Source organism: Nycticebus coucang, chromosome 20, assembly GCF_027406575.1.
Source record: "Nycticebus coucang isolate mNycCou1 chromosome 20, mNycCou1.pri, whole genome shotgun sequence".
NCBI lineage: Eukaryota > Metazoa > Chordata > Mammalia > Primates > Lorisidae > Nycticebus > Nycticebus coucang.
The window spans coordinates 38,105,913-38,126,198 of record NC_069799.1 but is presented as its reverse complement, the minus strand read 5'-3'; the positions used below and the strand labels follow the sequence as shown (position 1 = coordinate 38,126,198).

Sequence of the window (20,286 nt, the reverse complement as noted above, 5' to 3'; positions counted from 1 at the left end):
ATAACCTCCACAGGACCCAGTCCCTCCAGGGCCAGGCTGCCCCCTGCAGGCCAACTGAAGAAGGGGCCAGCATTCCCACCAGAATCCCAGGCCATCATCTCCATTAGCATCCCAGCCAGAATCCCCACCAGAATTGCGGGCAACATCTCAGTCAGCATACACACATCCTCTGGGCAGCATCCAACATGGGCTATGTCCTGGGACATTTGGAAAATATTCATGGGGATTATTCTTCATGGTGAGATAGTGTACATGTCCTCTGTGAGATGCATGCTGTGGCTTGCATTGAAGTAGTGCAGAAGACACTTGGTATCCTTCAGTGGTAACATCGTCCAAAACTCTAGGACAAAATAAGTGCCGGGAAGTGGGCATGGATAGGCTTGATCAGCATTGTTTTTTGTATTTTGCAGTTTTTGGCCGGGGCTGCGTTTGAACCCACCACCTCCGGCATATGGGACCAGCGCCCTACTCCTTTGAGCCACAGCATTGCTATACACACTCCTTTGTGTATCTCTGTGTGTGTGTGTTTAGTTCTGTACAATTTTTTCATGTGTCCACCACCAAGATTGAGATACTGAACATGTCCATGAGCACATGGTCCCTGATGCTGCCATTTCATAGCTACAGCCCAACCCTAGGAATCTGCTAATCTCTCTCTCTCTCTCCTTTTGTCATTTCAGGAATGCTATCTATCTATGTAGTATCATACAGTAGGTAACATTTTGAGATTTGCTTTTTCACTCAGCAGAATTCCCACGAGATCCATTCAAATTGTTGCCTGTATGGATAGTTGAGGACTTTTCATTACTGTGTGTAGTATTCCACTCTATGGATGTACCAATATGCTTGTTCACCTGCTGATGTACATCTGGGATGTTTCCAGTTTCTAGTTATTACAAACTAGAAACTGTTGTAACCATCGATATCCAGGCTTTGTGTGAACTTAAGTTTTTCTCTGGGATAAATGCTCAGGAAGCAAAGGCTGAGTTGTATGGTAATTCATGTCTCATTTTGGAAAAAACTGCAAGCTGCTTTTTAGAGAGTCTGTGCCATTAGGCATATTTTATATCCCTACCAGCAATGAATGAGAGATCCAGTTTCTCTGTATCCTCATCGGTGTTTGGGGTTGTCACTGGTTTTTTGTGTGTTTGTTTTTAATTTTAGGCATTCTGATAGGTGTGCAGTGATGGGTCATTGTGATTTTAATTTGCATTTCCCTAATGGCTAATGATGTTGAACACTAATGATTTTTATTTGCCATCCTCTTTAGTGAAATGTCTATTTGTCTTCTACCCACTTTCTATATTTTTTATTAGATCATAACTGTACATTACTGCAATTATGAGGTACAATGCGCTGACTCTATATACAATCTAGAATGTTCACATCAAACTTGTTAACATATTATTCACCTCACTTATTCAATTGTTGTTTAGACATTTTTACTCTATTTTAATATATTTCACAAGTACGCTTGCAATATACACAGTGGTGAGGTCCCACCGATTACCCTCCCAAAAATATGGAATGCTTCATGAATTTGCGTGTCATCCTTGCTCAGAGGCCATGCTAATCTCTGCATGGTTCCAATTTTAGTATATGTGCTGCCAAAGCGAGCACTGCCCATTTTCTAATTGGATTTTTTTTTTTTTTGTAGTTTTTGGCTGGGGCCGGGTTTGAACCCACCACCTCCAGTATATGGGGCTAGCGCCCTACTCCTTGAGCCACAGGTGCTGCCCTCTAATTGGATTTTTTAATGCCAAGTTTCAAAAGCTCTTTATATATTTTAGGTATAAGTCCTTTGCAAATATCCCCTCCCAGTCTGTCGCTTGTCTTTTTTTCCTCTTAACATGGACTTCTGCAGAGAAAAACCTTTCCATTTGATGAAGTTCTGTTGTCTCTATTTCCTTTTATGTAACATGTTTTTGGTATCAAGTTTAAGAACTTTTTATCAAGACAAAGATACTGAAGATTTTCTCTTATTTTATAACAGGTTTATAGTCTTACAGTTTACATTTAAGTCTGATTCATTTTAAGTAATTTTTTGTATAAGGTATGAAATGTAGGTTTCGGAGGCACTTGTGGTTCAGTGGGTGAGGGCGCCAGCCCCATATACTGAGGGTGGTGGGTTCAAACATGGCCCTGGCCAAACTGCAACAACAACAACAACAACAAAAAAAAAAAAAGCCAGGCGTTGTGCACCTGCAGTCCCAGCTACTCCAGAGGTTGAGGCAAGAGAATCGCCTAGGCCCAGGAGTTAGAGGTTGCTGTGAGTTGTGTGATGCCATGGCACTCTACCGAGGGCAATAAAGTGAGACTCTGTCTCTACAAAAAAAGAAAGAAAGAAAGAGAGAGAGAGAGAGAGAGAGAGAGAGAGAGAGAGAGAGAGAGAGAGAGAGAAAGAGAGAAAGAAAGAAAGGATCTCAAGGTTTTTGTTTTTGTTTTCATTTTTGCCTGTGTTTGTACAGTTGCCCTGGCACCATTTGTTGAAAGGACTGTTCTTCCTCTACTAAATAGCTTTTGTATCTTTATAAAAAAGAATCAGTTGTGCATATTTGGGTAGAAATATTTCTGGGTTCTCTTTTCTATCCCGTTAATCTATATGTCTGTCCCTCAGCTCATACCACACTGCCTTTATTTCTGTAGACTTATGCTATAGGAAGTCTTACCATCAGGTAGAGTGATTCTTTCTACTTTGTTCTTTTTTTCAAGATTACTTTAGGTAGTCTGAAATCTGTGCTTTATCCATACATTTTAGAATAAGCTTGTCTATGCCTACAAACAAATTGGCTGAGATTTTGATAGGAATTACATTAAGCCTATAGATTAATTTGGTAGCACTTGGCATTTTTGCTATTTTGAGTCTTCTAATGTCTCTGTATACTTAGGTTTTATTTTACTTCTTTCATCATCATTTTTCAATTTCAACCCACATATCCTATACATGTTTTGTTAAGTTTATAGCTGAGTATTTCATTTTCTTTGGAGTGGTTACAAATAGTGTTGTGTTTTACACTTATTTTAGTTTCCCTTTGTTTGTTGCAAGTCCATAGAAATGCAACTGATTTGGGGATTGATTTCTGTGTGCTGATCTTGTACCCTGCAGCCTTGCAGAATTCATCTATTAGTTCTAGAAGAATTTTTTACAGATCTACTGGGATTTCCTATATAGATAATCATGTTATCTGCCATTTAGGACAGTTTTATTTTTTCCTTTCCTACCTGTATGCCTTTTGTTTCCTTTTCTTGTCTTATTACACTGGCTAGAACTCCAGTACTATGTCAAATAACAGTAATGACAGCTGACATCCTTGCCTTGTCCTTGATCTTATGGGGAAAGCGTTTCTCGTTCACCATTAAGTATGATACTAAGGGTGGCGCCTGTGGCTCAAGGAGTAGGGCACCAACCCCATATACCAGAGGTAGAGGGTTTCAAACCCAGCCCCAGCCAAAAACTGCAAAAAAAAAAAAAGTGCTTTTATATGAAAAATGAAACACAACTATAACCTAGGATGAAGGAGGGAAGGGGAGGGAGGGGGGAAGGAATGGAGTAAGGGAGGAGGTAAGGGAGGGGAGTGAGTAAATAGAGGGAGGGTTAGTAGGGGAACCACACCTATCTAGCACATTCCAAGTACAAGTTGGATCTATCAGGTGTAGAACACAAATGTCTTAACAGTGTAATTGGGTAAATGAAGTGAAGGCTATGTTGATTAGTAGGATGTAAGCAAGCACTCCATTTGTACAAATAATCAACACATTAAATCCCATAATGGCATAAATGCATTCATGATCTATGTACAAATGACTTAATAAAAAAACAGTATGACGCTAGCTGTAGGGATTTTTAAAATGGTTTTTATCAATTGAGGAAGTCCACCTCTCTTCCTAGTTTCCTGGGAGTTTTTGTCATGAATGGGTGTTGGATTTTTCCAAATGCTTTTCTGCATTAGTTAATGAGATTGTATGCTTTTTCTCCATTATCATGTTGATATGATGGATTACATTTATTGACTTTCAAATGTTGGCTCAGCCTTGCATACCTGCAATGAATGATGTGGTCATGGCATATAATTCTTGTTTTATATTGATGGGCTCAATTTTCTAATATTTTGTTGATGGCTTTGCTTCTAAGTTTATAAGGGATATTAGTCTCTTCTTTTCTTTTTTTTTTTTTGGATTTTGGTTTTGGTATTGGGGTGTTAACTAGCCTCATGAAATAAGTGGATATTGATTCCCATATCTTTTATTTTCTTGGAGAAATTGTATAAAATTGGTGTTATTTCTTCTTCAAATGTGTGGTATAAGTGTCCAGTGAAACCATCTAGCCATGAAGATTTGAAGGATTGAATTTTTATTTGCAACAATTTTTAAAAATTGGTTATAGGACTCTTCAAGTTGTCCTTTTAATCTTGGTTGGGTTTTGATAGTTTGTAGTTTGAAGAATTGATCTATTTCTCCTAAGTTGATGAATTTATGAAAGTCATTCTTGGTATAACCTTGTTATCTTTTAATGTCACAAGACCTATTGTAATATCTCCAGTTTCATTCATAACATTGGTAACTTGTGTCTTCTCTCTCTTTGTCTTTCTCATTCTTGCTTATAAATATCACTGTTTTATTTTGAAAAGCCAATTTTTTGTTTCATTGATTTTCTCTATTGTTTTCCTGTTTTTACCTCATTGATTTCTTTTTTCCTTGTTATTTTTCTATGATCTTCTTGCTTTGGCTTTATTTTGTTTTTTTTCTAATAGTTTCTTGTGATGGGAATGTAGAATATTTATTTGTAATTTTTCTTCTTTTCTGGCATTTATTGTCCCTCTCAGCACTGCTTCAGCTGCAACCCACACATTCTGATATGTTGTATTTTCGTTTCTTTCTTTCTTCTTTTTTTTTTTTTTTGAGACAGAGTCTCACTTTGTCACCCCTGATAGAGTGCCCTGGTGTCATAGCTCACAGCAACCTCTAACTCTTGGGCTCAAGCAATTCTCTTACCTCAGCCTCCCGAGTAGCTGGGACCACAGATGCCTGCCACAACGTCCAGCTATTTTTAGAGATGGGGTCTCACTCTATCTCAGGCTGGTCTCAAACTTGTGAGCTCAGGCGATCCTCCCACCTCGCCCTCTCAAAGTGCTGGGATTACAGGCGTGAGCCACTGCTCCTGGCTGGTATGTTGTATTTTCATTTTAACTTTCAAATTTGTACATTTGTGCAAACAACAGAGCATCAAAATCTATGAAACAAAAGTGATAGTGCTGAAAGGAGAGATAAACAAATCCACAATTATAATTAAAGACCTCAGAATCTTTCTGTCAGCAGTTGATAGAACTACTCCATAGACAATCGGCATGGATATAGGAGAGATCAATCATATCATTGACCAAAAGGATCTGTTTGACATCTATACCATATTTCACCCAAATACAGAAGAATGTATCTTGATTGCCCATGGAACATTTACCAAGATAGAGCACACTAAATACCTCAATGATTTTAAAATAATTGAAATAACACAGAGTATACCCTCTCTCTGACCACATAGAAGATGAGGTCTCTGTGCTTAGAGGCCAGACTGGAGCGCACCAAGCATTTGGGGAGTGGCCCCTTAACACCTCTGAGCCCTGATTGCCAAACTGCATCAACTCACTGAGCTAAAACTGCACATGCCAGACCCCAGGAATGTTTTGCCTCACTTTTGGGTGGAGGAGTGCCCTATATCATTATGCCTAAGCAGATGGTATATAGGAGGTGTAGCCTATCTTGCAGTCAGTGTGAGACAAAAGCTAGCTAGGTCTATAGCTCCCTAACTCCTGTTGGATCTTTTGCATCAGCTCCTCCACCCCTGGCCAGATAGGGGTGTTCAATGCAGTCTAAAGGGCAATAGTACAACCTCTCCCTGGTTTACCTTCCTGCGCTAAATCTTGGCCTCATGGGAGCCTCACACCCATCTTCCATCCCCACCTTCCCACACTATAGACTTCTAAATGAATAGCTTCTTAAAGACAGTGTAACCAGGTTCCAAATGTCGTGAGGTCACATCTCTGTAGGTATGTATATATTTCCAAGCACTTTACTTCTCTCATCAAACTCTGACTGATAGATACCTCTGGAGTATGGTGATAGCTGCATCCTCAGGTGTAAGTCAGCTGTGCAGCAGACAAGGGTGCCATTCTAGAGTTAGTTAGCTCACGAATGGTGCTGGTGTCAGTAGCAATATTATTCCAGTAAGGCCATCAGGATAAAACTGTTGTTAATTCCAGAGCTTTGGTAGAACAGTCCTTTTAGGGAGTCCTCTCCCCAGTCAGGTGGGACCTCAGGCACAGAAGCCAGTATTAAACTTGTCATGTGTCTCCCTCCCAATTACCCGGAGCTAGCCACTAGTCCCATGTGAAGAGGGGAAATGTTCAGCGGAGATGTGCCAATGGTAAACCATTTTGAAGAGAACAAATTAACTGTTTCAAAGAGAAAAATAGAACCATGCTCTAGCTTACTCCATAAATAACTTTCAGATGGATTAAAGAGACTTTGAAGTCATTAAAATATAGGAGAACTTTTCATTTATTGCAGAATAAGAGAGCCCTTTGTAAGCATAAGAAAACTTTGGTAGCTGGTAGAAAAATACAGATTTTTTTTGTGTGTGTGGCCATCTGGCCATATACTACAGACATTTTAACTTTGTCAAAGCTTTGACCCAGTCTCTAAGCATTTATGCTAGAAAAGTAACAGAGATGCACAAAACATTCTGGACAAGGACAGTGATCAAAGCATTATTTATAATAGTAAAAAAGTTACAAGCATTATAAATGTCCTCCAAGAGGACATCTGTTTTCAAATAATGTCTCCAAGAAAATTTAACTGTTTAAAGACATAAGGAAATATATCTGGTGAAAGAGAGCAGTTTGACCCACACTTGAATTTCTTCTTCCTCCCAAGATCTCACTAAAATAATCATAAATGAATTCAAAAAACATATAGGGCCCAAGGGGCCAAGTTGTCCAGGAGAGGCTCACAAGAGATTACAACAAATTTTTGAAGGAAGGAAAACAGATAGATAAGGTGATTTGGCAGGGCAGAGAAAGCTCAGACCAGAGGGATGGCATTGTCTCTGGGCAGCATCCTAGGAAAATGCCAAGTATATCCAAGGCTGCAATGAGGATGGAGTGGAAGCCAGAAGATAGGTTAAACATCTATGTTGGGAAATGTCTACTTCCACCCAAGATAAAGTAACAGGGACCAGATCTATTCCCTTTCAAAATGACTAAAAACAAAAACTAGACAAAATTTATGGAACAACATTTTTCAGCACTAGACAATAGACAGCATAGTACAGAGATCCCTGAGAGGGAAAAAAGTGAAGTGAACCCTGGGAGAGTCCAGCAGGATCCCTGAGGAGAGAGAACTAGTGTGCAAGAGGCTGTTCTGGGCTGAGCTGTGACTCTTTACCATGCCTCAAAATTCCTGTGTTGATGCCCTAACCCCTAGGATCTCAAAATGTGACTGTATTTGGAGATAAGGGTCTGTATGGAGGTGATTAAGTTAAAGTGGGGCCATGAAGGTGAGGCCAAATTCCTCCTCTTCCTTATAAAAAGAGGAAATTTGGACACACAGAGACATGGAGGATGCCTGAGCACAGAGGAAAGGCCATGTGGGGACACAGCAAGAAAGTGGCCATCTATAAGCCAAGAGGGGAGGCCTCAGAAGAAACCAACCCTGCCAACACCTTGATCTCATATTCTGGCCTTCAGAACTATGAGAAACTAAATGTTGTTTAAGCCCCCCAGCCTGTGATATTTTGTTATGACAGCCTGAGCAAACTAATACAGAGGCCAAGCTGGCTGAAGTTCACAGGGCAGAAGGTCAAAGAGAAGGGAGAGGTCTCCAGAGATCTGTAGATCATCCTCCCCATTTTTAACTCAGTACTAATCAGTGAGAATGTGTGAGAAAACTACCTAAGACTGGGTAAAGAGCCACCAGAAATGAACAGGAGGAAAAAAATCACAGTACATCACACAGGACTTGGATTAGATCGCTAACTTCCACATTGGAAAATCTCACAATACATAGGGCATTTGGGAAGGAAACTAGAAGGACACAGAGGTAGCCATGTGGGCCCTTGACTATGGGTCACTCTGTTCTTACTTAACAACACTTCAAAGTGATCCTTGAAAGGGTGAACCCACATCTCAAAACAAAGCTCAAAAACATTTAAAGAAATAATGGCAACAAAATCTGGCACTCAACAAGGTAAAAATTCACAGCACCAGATGTCAAATCAAATATAACCAGCCATGCAAGGCAGAAGAAAACTGCAAGCCATTATGGGGAGAAAAATCAATCAATACAAATACATCCAGAAATGATAATATTAGTAGATAAAATCATTGAATTAACTATCATAATTATACCCCATATGATCAAAAAGGTAGAGAAAGAAAGAGCATGTGAAGGAGAGACATAAAAAATATTTTTAAAAACCCAAATGGACATTATAGAGATAAAAAATTGAAATAAAACAATGCATTGGATGGGATTAGACACTACAGAAGAAAAGATTAATTAATTGGAAGATAGCAATAGAAACTACAGGGTGGTGCCCGTAGCTCAGTGGGTAGGGCACTGGCTACTTACACCAAGGCAGGAAGATTTGAACCCTGTCCCAGTGTGCAAAACAACAATGACAACTGCAACAACAACAACTACAAAATAGCCAGGTATTGTGGCAGATGCCTACAGTCCCAGCTACTTGGGAGGCTGAGGCAAGAGACTCACTTAAGCCCAAGAGTTAGAGGTTGCTGTGGGCTATGATGCCACGGAACTCTACCAAGGGCAACAAAGTGAGACTCTGTCAAAAGAAAATAAATAAAAAGCAATAGAAACTATAAAAAATTAAACACATAGGGCGGTGCCTGTGGCTCAAGGAATAGGGCGCCGATCCCATATGCCGGAGGTGGCGGGTTCAAACCCAGCCCCGGCCAAAAACCACAAGAAAAAAAAAAATTAAACACATAGAGAAAAAAAGAGAAAGTACAAAAAGGAACAGAGATTCAGTGAGCAATGAAACAATTTCAAGCATTTTAGCATATGTATAACTATAGTCCCCAAACAGGAGGGGGAATGAAAGATTTGAAGAAAAATAGACTGAATTTCCCCCCCAAATTTTAGCAAAGTACTAAGGTAGGCATTGTCAAGCTCTTGTCCTCTCATAGAAAAATCCAAAAATAAACAGAAACTGTCATAACTAATTTCGCAGAACCCTAAGACAGAGAAAATTAAAGACACCCACACCAATACACACAAAGTGTCAAAAGACAGAAAGAGAAAATTTTGAAAGCAGCAAGAAAGAAACATCCTGCCATACACAAGAGATCCTCAATAAGATTATTCGATTTCTCATTAGATAGCAAATGAATCCAGAAGGCAGCAAGATAACATATTTAAATCTTAAAAGAAAAATACTGCCAACCAAGAAGTTCATATTTAGCAAAACTATCCTTTAGAAATGAAAGAGAAATTGAGATATTTAGTCATGGAAGAAGCCCCAGTGCCCATCGACCCATGAATGGATTGATAAATTGTGGTATATGTATACCATGGAATATTATGCAGCAGTAAAAAAAAATGGAGACTTTACCTCCTTTATGTTTACATGGATGGAGCTGGAAAATATTCTTCTTAGTAAAGTATCTCAGGAATGGGGAAAAAAGTATCCAATGTAGTCAGTACTACTGTGAAACCAATTTATAATAACTCACACTTGCATATGAAAAATGAAACACAACTTTAGTCTATTATGAAAGAGGGAAGGGGAGGGTGAGGGCTGGGGAGGGGATGGAAGAGATAGTATGGGATAGGAGGGGGACCACAACTATGGAGCACATTGCAAGTACAAGTTGGTTCTATCATGTGTAGAACACAAAGGTCCTGATGCTATAATTGGGTACATGAGATGAAAGCTATGCTGATTAGTATGATGTAAGCACTCCAATTTGTACAAATAATCAACACACTGAAATGGGCATTAATGTATTTATAATCTATGTACAAAAGACTTAATAAAAAAAGAAAATAAATAAAAATAAAAATTAAATTAAATTTAAAAAAGATATTTTTAGAAAAACAGAAGCTGAGAAAGTTCATTACCAGAAGAGCTTTTCTACAAAACACACCAAAGGGAGTCAGACTGAAAAGAAAAATTTGACAATATCTCAAAGCCATAAGAAAAAATTAAGAACTTTGATAAAGGTAATTACATAGCTAAATATATAGGCTAATGTGAATGTACTTTTGGTATGGTTTGTTACTTCTTTATTTTTCCTTTATAATAGAAATGTACATTAAAAAGTATATATGTAGTTGAATAGGCATACAACATGTAAAGATGTAATCTGTGACAAATAACATAAATGGGGAAGGACAGAGATGTATAGAAGCAGATTGTTTGTATACTGTTTAAACTAAGTTGGTATTATTCAAACTGATTGTCATAGGTAACCAAGGTTACCCCAAGGTAGCCACTAAGAAAATAACTTAAAAATATACAGAAATGGAAAGAAGGAAATTAAAATTGTACACTACAAAAATGAACTAAATACAAAAAAAGTAGTAGTTGAGGAATAAAAAGCATATGATGTATAAAAATGATAAATAGTGAAAGTTAATCCTTTTTATCAGTAATTTCGTTAAATGTAAATGAACTAAACTCTGCTCTGAAAAAGGCAGAGATCGTCACATTGAATCTTAAAAGACAAGATCTAGCCGGGCCTTGTGGCGGGCACCTGTAGTCCCAGCTACTCAGTGGCTAAGGCAAGAGAATCACTTAAGCCCAAGAGTTGAAGGTTGCTGCGAGCTGTGACCCTTTAGCACTCTACCGAGGGTGACAAAGTAAAACTCTCTCTACAGGAAAAAAAAAAAAAAAGACAAGATCAATCTGTATGCAGTTTACAAGAGACTCACTTTAGATAGAAGAATGCAAAGAAGTTGAAAATAAAAGAATGTAAAATGATGTTCCATTTAAATGGAAACCAAAAAGAGCCAAGATGCCTATGGTATTGTCAGAAATGTAGACTTTACAAAAGACAAAGAATAATAATATATATTGAGAAAAGTTTTGATACAGTACAAAAATATAACAACTGTAAACATATACACATCTAATAGAGCCCCAAAATATATAAAGCAAACACTGACGGCATTGAAGGGAGAAACAGACAGTTCTACAATAATAGTTGGGGATTATTTAATATCCCATTTCAATAATAAATATAAAAACCAGAAAGAATGTCAGTAAGAAAACAGAGGAGTTGAAAAACTCTACAGTATGGTACTGGTATAGAACAATGGAAAAGAATAGAGAGCACAGAAGTAAACTCTTGTGGATGTGGTCAAATGATTTTTGACAAGAGTTCTAAGACTACACAATGGAGAAAGGATAGTCTCTTCAACAAATAGTGTTGGGAAAACTGGATAGTCACATGCTAAAGAATGAAGATGGGCCCTTACTTTATACCACATGCAAAAATAACTCAAAAGACCTAAACTGAAACCATAAAACTCATAGAAGGAAACCAAGGAAAAGCTTCTTGACATTGAATTTTGCAATGGTTTCTTAGATATGACAACAAAAGCATAGGTAACAAAGGCAACAATAGACAAATGGCACTATATCAAACTTAAAAATTTTTGTACAGCCAAAGAAACAACAGAGTAAGCAGAAAACTTACAGAATGGGAGAGAAAATTTGCAAAACATGTATCTGATAAGGGGTTAATATCTAGAGTATACAAAAATAGTAATAAAACCTCTTACAACTTATCATCAACAACAAAACCCCAAACACCCCAATTTTAAAATGGGCAAAGGACTTAAATAGACATTTCTCAAAAGAAGACATACAAATAAATAGACATTTCTCAAAAGAAGACATACAAATAGCCAAGAGATATATAAAAAGATGCTCAATACTATTAATTGTCAGGGAAGGAAATACAAATCAAAAGGACAATGAGATGTCACCTCACACCCCTTTGGTTGGATAAAGATGAAGTGCTGAAACACTGTCCAAAACCAAATAGTCATCAAAAAAAATTAATGATATGTAGCAAAATTTTCATTGTGCATGCCACCTTTGCATTAACCTCCCCACTTGTTAGGAATTCATCCTAGGAAGGTATTCTGGGAAGGAAGAATACATCTACCCACAAGCAGCAGCAGAGTTCAGCATGTGGCAACAGCACCCCCAGGACTTGATCAATAAGCACTCCTTGAGGAATGAGATTCTGCCACCCTCCAGTGGCTCTCTCCTACCCTCTCTGCCTGACAGCCTTGCAGAGGCAGAGTCATCCTGGAGGGGAGGAGGTGGAGGAGGACCAGGTAAGACGGAAGAACCCACAGCATGCACCTATGCATAAACTCAAGGTGAGAGTCCCCTTATGGTGTTCTTCTGTCTTCTCTGGGAAGGGCCAGAATGGGTACATGGGAAAGAGGGAAATCCCCAAGAGAGAGGGAAGGAGGAAAGGACATGGAGATAAAAGATGGAATCAATCAGAGAGATGTGCAGAGGGAGAGAGACAGACTGACAAGGTGGGACGGAGGGAATGGAGTTTCAGGGGCATCCAATCCAGGGCCATACACTGTGTGCTACATCTGTAGGGAAGTCTGTAGCTTCTCTTCTCTAGGCCTCAGTCTGCCCATCAGTAAGAAGTGATGACAGACATGAGGGCTAACATTCTGGGATTCTTATGATATGGTACTGCCTAGGAGAGAGAGCAAGACTCTAGAGCTTGTGGAATTAGTGTCTATTTTTTCAATGTCATAATTGTTCCCCTGGTTGATGTTTTCAGAGTCAAAACTCAGCAGAACTTGGTCAGAAGGGGAGGCCCTTTGTTGACCAGGGCCCAGCTAAGCACCTACTTCTTGGCAGTGAAGGGCAACAGTAAAGTCCAATGTTTCAGTACTTTTTCTGTTGCTGATAACAGAATACTCACAACTGAGTAATTAATAAAGAAATGAAATATATGTCTTCCAGTTCTGGAGGATAGGAAATCCAAAGTTGAGGGCCACATTTGTTGAAAGCCTTCTTGCAGGTGGGGACTCTGCAGAATCCTGAGGTGGTGCAGGGCACTATGTGGCTAGGTTGCTGAATGAGCTCATATGCTAGCTGAGGTCTCTCTTCCTTTTCTTATAATGCCACCAGTCTCACTTCTGTGATAACCCTTTAATCTACTAATCTGTGAATAGATTAATCCTTTTACGAGACCACAGCTTTCATGATCCAATCACTCTTTAAAGACCCCATCTCTCAATCCTGCCACATTGGGAGTTAAGTTTCAACATGAGTTTTTGGAAAGAATAGGTATCCATATCATGGCACCCAGCCTGAACCAGGCCAATGTGAGGCCCAACTCAGACAGATAAAACTATCCACTTGTTTTCCAGTCTGACCAGAGTAAGCTGAGCTTGCACATGCCCAGACTGTGGAGACAGGAGGGTCTCAAAGCAGAGCTCACCTTCCCAAAGGAAAAGCAGGGACACTTCATGCACCAGGCTCTCTGCCAAATGCTCAAGAAATTGTACTATTCATGGCGATAGCCACCAGCCATGTTTGGCTACTTAAATTTAAGGAGAAATTAATTAAAATTAACTAAATTTTAGCACTGAGTTCCTCAATTGCACTTGCCACAATTTGGGTGCACATCTACACATGGCTGGGTGACACTCATGAGCAGCACAGATACAAAATGTTTCCACCAGTACAGAAAGCTCTGTTTGCCAGTGCCCATTTAGATGGATTCATTCACTTAAATTAATAAATACAGTAGAACCTCTGTAAGTCGACCACCCAAGGGACTGTAACAAACTGGTCAACACATGGAGGTTGTCAACATAAGGAACTAGGCCTACCATACTGATACATGCATGAAAATTAGGTTTATGAAAATTAGGTCAACTTAAGGAGGTGGTTACTATAGAGAGGTAGTCAACTATAGAGGTTCTAATGTATTTATTAAAAATGAAGGTCTATGTTCTAAGTACCTGGGATATAGAAGTGAGAAAATGAGGCAAAAATTGGTTCTCATAGAGCCTATATTCTACTAGAGGGAGACAGATTATATATAAGATAGGTAGATAGGCAGATCGAAAGTAGATAGGTGATAGGTAGATAGATAATAGATGATAGATTAGATAGATAAATAGATAGCTGATAGATAAGTAGGTGATAGATATTGATCAGTGATAGATGGCAGATAAATGATAGATTAGACAGATGATAGATTAGATAAATAGATATAGAAATATGATAGATGATGGACAGATAGGTATAGATGATAGATAAAAGATAAACATAAATATAGATGATAGATAGATGTTAGAGATAGTGGGTTGATAGATAATAGAGAAATATAGACAAATGATAGATTAGATAGATGATAATATAGATAGATAATATATAAGGATGAATGATAGATATAGATAGGTAATAGAGTAATGATAGATGGATGAAAGATGTAGATAGATGATAGATAAATTAGATAGATAATATAGATAGATGATAGATGTCAGTGGATGATAAAGAGTGAGCAAGATGGTAGATGGATGGTAAATATAGATGATACAGGGATAGGTAGATAGATAAAAAGATAGCTGATAGATAACATATGTGGAAAGCCTACCAATAGATAATAGACAAACACAGATAGAAGCTAGATAAAGAAAAAACAGATTTGATGGATAATAGAGTTGGATGACAGATACAGACAGCAAATAAAGAGATAAATTATGGATATGTTGGATGATAGAGGATAGATGATTGATAAATGGGAAGGAAGGAAGGAAGGAAGGAAGGAAGGAAGGGAGGGAGGGAGGGAGGGAGGGAGGGAGGGAGGGAGGGAGGGATGAATGGATGGATGGAATGAATGAATTCAAGTGGTAACAAGGGCTTAAAAAAATTAAATCAGGGCAAGGGACTTGAAGAGAAACTTCTCTGAAGAAGACAGGCACCGGCCTACAGACATATGAAATAATGCTCATCATCCTTAATCATCAGATAAATGCAAATCAAAACTACTTTGAGATATCATCTAACTCCAGTAAGATTAGCCCATATCACAAAATCCCAAAACCAGAGATGTTGGCATGGATGTGGAGAAAAGGGAACACTTCTACACTGCTGGTGGGAATGCAAACTAATACGTTCCTTTTGGAAAGATGTTTGGAGAACACTTAGAGATCTAAAAATAGACCTGCCATTCGATCCTACAATTCCTCTACTAGGTATATATCCAGAAGACCAAAAATCACATTATAACAAAGATATTTGTACCAGAATGTTTATTGCAGCCCAATTCCTAATTGCTAAATCATGGAAGAAGTCCAAGTGCCCATCGACCCACGAATGGATTAATAAATTGTGTTATATGTACACCATGGAATATTATGCAGCCTTAAAGAAAGATGGAGACTTTACCTCTTTCATGTTTACATGGATGGAGCTGGAACATATTCTTCTTAGCAAAGTATCTCAAGAATGGAAGAAAAAGTATCCAATGTACTCAGCCCTACTATGAAACTAATTTATAGCTTTCATATGAAGCTATAACCCAATCATAACCTAAGAATATGGGGAAAGGCGAGAGGGAAGGGAGGGGGAAGGATGGGTGAAGGTAGGGTAATTGGTGGGACCACACCTATGGTGCATCTTACAAGGATACATATGAAACTTACTAAATGTAGAATATAAATGTCTTAACACAATAACTAAGAAAATACCAGGATTTGGTGGGGGGCAAGACACGATTGTAAGAGGGACTTTACCTAACAAATGCAATTAGTGTAACCTGGTTTCTTGTACCCTCAATGAATCCCTGACAATAAAAATATTAAAAAAAAAAAAGAAAAGAAAATGCCAGGAAGGTTATGTTAACCAGTTTGATGAAAATATTTCAAATTGTATATAAAACCAGTGCATGGTGCCCCATGATTGCATTAATGTACACAGCTATGATTTAATAAAAAAATTAAATCAGGGAAGACATATTGGGGAGGCTCTTTTTAACTAAATTGGTCTGAGCAAGCTTCAATGGGACAGTGGCATATGGGCTGAGTCCTACAGGAGGTGAGTTGCAAGCTGTGAGGAAGGGGACAGACAAATCCCCAAGGGAAGTGTGCCCAGGACAGCAGGGAAGCCAGTGTGGCTAGGACAGAATCCTTCAGGGAGACCCTAGGGAAACTGGCCAGGCAAAGTCCTGCACTGGGCAAGCAGGGCTGTCATGGCCCTGGAAGATTCATTTGAAAGTTCCTGTGGGTACCAGGTGGGACCAGCAGTGTGGTTTTGCACAGTGAGGATATGGAGGGGTGCATTCTGGCCATACTGGGAGAGACAGCTGAAAAGCTTCTCAACAGGCCATGTGGGGTGTGGAAGGAAGACAGCAGCCAGGAGTGATGTTTGCTGAGGTGGGTAGGGGTAAGGGGGTCCAGGGAGAAGGCTCTGGGTGGTTCCTCAGTGCGAGTTGTTAGGCTGGCACTAAGGGAGACTTTCACCCCCTTGTTGAAGCATTTGAGGGAGTGAGGGCAGACAGAGGCCATGGACAGGGGCCTTGGATATGCCACAAGAAATCAGAGAACTGTGGATACGCCCAAGGAGGCTGAGGGGCAGTGGAGTCAGGGGAGACCCAGGGTGTGGGACCTACTGAGGCATAGGAAGGCAACATCTGCACCAGATGCAGCTGAGCACCCAGGGGTTTCAGTGAGATGACAAGAGCAGGGTCCGCAGGGCTGTGAAGTCAGGGGGCCCATTATGATGGGTCCAAGCTCCTACCACATGACAAACTAGAGCAAGCAGCAGCCTAGCAAACTCAGCCCTGGAGTGCCTAATCAGAGAGACACATGGATTCCAGAGACTGACAACAACAAAACAACTAATCACAAACAACTATAACAGCAAGTAACTACAACAAAGGAAAACAACAAAACAAACAAATACAACAAAGAGCAACAAAACAACAACCATAGCAAGAAAACAAAGAAGTACAACAGGAACAGCAAAACAAACAATTATAAGAAACAACAAAACTACAGTAAAACGATTATGACAAACAATAAAAACAATCAACAAAAAAACAACTACTACTCATACGGTGAATCTTACAAGGGACATGTGAAACTTAGTAAACGTGGAATATAAATGTATTAACACAATAACTAAGAAAATGCCAGGAAGGCTATGTTAACCAGCATGATGAAAATATGTCAAATGGTCCATAAAACCAATGTATGGTGCCCCATGATCACATGAATGTACACAGGTATGATTTAATAATAAAATATATATATATTTAAAACATCCTTAATAAAAAAAAAACAACTACTACTACAAACAACAATTAATAACTACTGAAACAAAAAACTACCACAACAAAACAAGTAACTATTATAACAAACAAAACAATCACAACAGACAACAAAACAAACACCACTACAGCAAAACAACAACAAAACAAATAATTACAACAGGAAGGAGGAGTTGGGTGGTAGGTACTGAGCAGTGTGAGGAAGAGCTTTGTGGTCACAGAATCATTCTGCATCTTGATCATGGTGCTTTTACATGGAACCACACACATGATGAAATGCATAAAACTACAAACACATCACGCCAAGCTCACTTTCCTGGTTTTGACAGTATTCTACAATTATGTAAAATATAACCACTGAGGGAAACTGAATGAAGGCACACAGAACCTTTATGTACTATTTTTTGTGAACCTGTAGTTATTTTAAAACAAGAGTATTTTGGTTTGGGGGGGGTGTTTTTGTTTTTGTTTTGTTTTTGCAGTTTCTAAAAGGAAGATTTATTGGACAAGTTTCACTTAGTGCAATATACCTAAAAGGAAATCACAATACAATGAAAGTTTTGTTGTTGTTGGTTTTTTTTGTTTGTTTGTTTGTTTTTTTGCAGTTTTTGACCAGGGCTGGGTTTGAACTCATCACCTCTGGCATATGGGCCCAGCACCCTACTCCTTTGAGCCACAGGCACCACCCTACAATGAAAGTTTTAAATCAAGGCCTCAGAATTTCCTACAAACACCAAGACCAAAATCCTAAAGTATTAGTATTGCATCTCAAAAATTTCCCCATTAACTTAAAAAAAAAAAAGCTTAAACTTACGTGCCTTACAGGGTTATTAAATGAAAGTAGAATTAACAAACATGCCAAAATGTTTCACTTTTAATTGTAGACACAGCTCCTATATTGAGTTTTACAAAAAAAGCATGTCTTTCAACATGCATCTGAACAGTGTTCAATGTCACGTAGTATTAGAGCAACATTTAACATAATTCAACTGCTTTAACCTAAATATGCTTACTGCTTCAGTACATCCTACAATATAACTAATCAGAGAAAAGCTGGAACTTGTTTAACAGTTATAGTTTACTCAGCTTTGCTGTTACATCTTAGATGAGTGTTGGGTTCAAAAGTACAGAACCTTTAAGTCTTTAAAACAATCCTGATTTCCACTTATAGAGTAAGCATAAATCACTAAGAAACTGTTAAAGTTTTGTTTTTCTTTTAAAAAACGTTGACCAAGAGTCAGTGATCAGGATGAATTACGTCCCCCTTCCACCACTCATACATCCCTCCATTCCGTTCACGCCCATAGATGCTCAGCTTCCACTACTATAGTAGCTGCTGTTCACTGCTCCTTGGCTACCAATGCAATGTTTGATTGAAAATCACTGGAGTTTTCCTGTAAAACTTGGTCATATCCACTCATACTGCTCTGGCTACCATAGCCACCTCCATAACCACCACTCAGCTGCTGACTGGCTGGACCACCATAACTGGACTTGTTTGACAAGCCCATGCCTCCCATCATTTGGCTACCATAAGCACCACCACTTGCTCCTGCTGTAGAATTCAAGAAGAGTTCTACATATCTGTTTGTGAGCACCACCGCTTGCTCCTGCTGTAGAATTCAAGAAGTGTTCTACATATCTGTGTTGCATATTTGCTTTGTCTTTTGACATAGCTGCCATGGCATCTTCATGAGTTGCAAACTTGACATCTGCTTCACCAGTTACTCAGCCTTCAGGACTATTTCAATGTGTACTCTCACAGGGTTGAGAGGTGAAAAAAAGTTATAAATGTCATTCTCAGTAGCCACGCATGTGTACACAATGTCTTGTTGTGCTCTGGAAAGTAGAGCCACCATCCCCATATCTGTGATTAGACATTCCTGAAAAACAGTATTTGAGGTCTCTTCCAAATCTATCTGACCCAAATCCATAGCCATCATTATAGCCATTATAATCATCATAGCCTCCATAGCCTCCACCCTAAGCACCATGCCTCATCTTCTCAAAGCCAGCTCCTCGGCCAATGCTGTTATACCCTCTGCCAGCCCCAGGTCTGTCATAGGGACCTAGCCGCTGCATGGCCATAAGCTTTCGTGGTGGATCATAGTGGGTTCTAGCTTCGGCTCAACTGCTCTTAAAGATTTCGATATACCTATGCCCTATTCTTTCCTTGTGTTTCTTTAGAGCCTTTTCAGCTATTTCCTGTGAAGCAAACTGCATGAAGGCCTCCCCCATACACCTCCCCTGGAAGTCCACCGGCAATGTTATCCCATTTGGCACAATTTCCAACCCTGAAAGAACTGAACAATTTCTTCCTTGCTACATCCAAGGGCGAGTCCTCTAAGCCGCACAAAGCCATCATTGGCCGTGTCAGGACTATTTGGACCAGTATGCTTAAACATCCAATCCATTTCAATGTTGTCTGACTTGAATACTTCAACATATCTGTGTCCCATAGTTTCTCTGTCTTTTTTCAGGGCCAATTTGACTTCATCTTCTGGTTCGAGTTCAACAAAAGCCTTGCCACTGGGTCTGCCTTCTCTCATGTAGATGAAACAAATACCTTGAGCCTCATTTTGAATTTTGCAGTCAGAAAAAAACCACTGCACTTCTTCAGCTGAGCAAGATCAGGGAAAGCCCCAGACTTTCACCATGAATCCCTCTCTGCCTTTGGTGCCCAACATCATTGTTGAAGAAGAGTGCTGGTGTCGAAAAGGACCAGACTCACAACTACAGCATGGCTGAGAAGAAAAATCACAGGAGTGTTTTTTAATGGGTGAAGACTTGAACAGACACATCATCCAAGAGGATGTACAGATGGCAAATAGGTTCATGAGAAGACACTCACCAGCATCAGGGAAATGTAAGTGTATATGAATGATATTGTGACATGCCTATGAAAACAGCTAACACTAAAAATATTGATAATAAAATACAAAAT

The 20,286-nt window shown here is 39.1% G+C and overlaps 1 non-coding gene and 1 pseudogene across 1 annotated transcript; both read right to left on the bottom strand.

Annotated features, from left to right (window-relative positions):
- Positions 1 to 1,516: 1,516 nt before the first annotated feature.
- Positions 1,517 to 1,620, bottom strand: LOC128573170 (U6 spliceosomal RNA). The gene has a single exon (XR_008376339.1). It is a non-coding gene; the product is annotated as a U6 spliceosomal RNA (small nuclear RNA).
- Positions 1,621 to 18,634: 17,014 nt separating this feature from the next.
- LOC128572851 (heterogeneous nuclear ribonucleoprotein H-like) lies at positions 18,635 to 19,954 on the bottom strand (annotated as a pseudogene).
- Positions 19,955 to 20,286: the final 332 nt, after the last annotated feature.